General features: G+C 41.2%; 1 long non-coding RNA gene across 1 annotated transcript in view; it reads left to right on the top strand.

Annotated features, from left to right (window-relative positions):
• LOC109374518 (uncharacterized) overlaps positions 1-1,397 on the top strand; it is a 138,292-nt gene that overhangs the window by 106,646 nt on the left and 30,249 nt on the right. The gene's annotated exons all lie outside the window — the stretch shown is intronic.

Raw genomic sequence — 1,397 nt, 5'->3', positions numbered from 1 at the left:
GCGCGTGTGTGTGTGTATATATATATATATATATATATATATATATATATATATATATCACATTTCTTTTCCCCATTCATCTGTTGGTGAACATTTAGGTGGTTTTTATATCTTGTCTATTGTGAACAATACTGCAGTGAACATGGGACTGTAGGCATCTCTCTGAAATCCTGATTTTAGTTCTTTCGGACATATACCCAGAAGTGGGATTGCTGGATTTTATGGTAGTTTAGTTCTTGTGTTTTTTGTTTTTTTCTTTTTCTTTTTGGTAACTTCCAGACTGTTTTCCATTGTGGCTGCACCAAATCCGTCCTACCAACAGTGTATAAGGGTTCCTTTTTCTCCATGTCCTTGCCAACGCTTGTTATGTCCTATAGTTTGAAGACAGCCATTCTAACAGATGTGAGAAGACAGCCTATGGAAAAGCTGTGGAAGTAAAAGCAACATCATTCTGAAAACTCGGAGGGAGAGTGAACTTTTCATTTAAGCGAATTCAAAAAATATAAGGAATCTTAGAAAACTGTTTAGAGCCCAAAATATGACACAAGGCCACAGATAATGAAGTTTTAAGGGGAAAATAAGGTACAATAAAAGCGAAGGACATGGGGTAAGATAAGAAAGGCAGGCAAGGAAACTATAAATGTAGTTGCAGGATTAAAATGGGCATTGGAGGCAGTTAAGATTTATTTGACAGGAAAAAGAAAAAAGAAAAAAAGATAGCATTAAAAAATTTCCTTAGTTTCAAAAACCACTCCTAAAAAAATAGGTTGACATTTGATGTGCTTAAGGAGAGAAAAAAAGTTTATCTGCAAGGCATGAAAAGGTCAGTGGAATTTCCGTCTGCATTCAAAGCCCAGTATTCTTCCTTCCTTTATTTAGGCTACATAGCCCTTTATTTATTTCAGGAGCTTTTCTACCTGCGGTTGCCAATCAAATGAAACTGTGCCACCCATTGCAAAATGGGTTTCAGGGTCATCGGTTCAGATACCCATCCTCTGAATGGAAGTGAGCTCATGACCCCAGCCAGTCTAATGACATGACCACCTAGTACTTTAGTCAAGGTATTAAAAAAAAATATCAGTGTGACAATCATTTGTGTTTGGGGGCCGGCTGGGTGGCTCAGTTTGTTAAGAGCATGAGTTCTGAGCAACAGGGTTGCTGGTTCAATTCCCACATGGGCCAGTGAGCTGTGCCCGAGCTGAGCTGCACCTGAACTGAGCTGCGCTGGAGCTGATCTGCTGCTAAGCTGCCAATGGGCGGCCGGATGGCTCAGCTGGTGAGAGCGCGTGCCCTTAACAACAAGGTTGCCAGTTTGATTCCCACATGGGATGGTGGGCTGTGTCCCCCACCCCTTGCAGCTAGTTTGAAAGCAGCGACCGGACTTGGAGCTGAGATGT

The sequence above is a fragment of the Hipposideros armiger genome, unplaced genomic scaffold (genome assembly GCF_001890085.2).
Source record: "Hipposideros armiger isolate ML-2016 unplaced genomic scaffold, ASM189008v1 scaffold_827, whole genome shotgun sequence".
NCBI lineage: Eukaryota > Metazoa > Chordata > Mammalia > Chiroptera > Hipposideridae > Hipposideros > Hipposideros armiger.
Note: the sequence above shows the minus strand (reverse complement) of the source record. Positions and strands in the feature narration are given on the sequence as shown.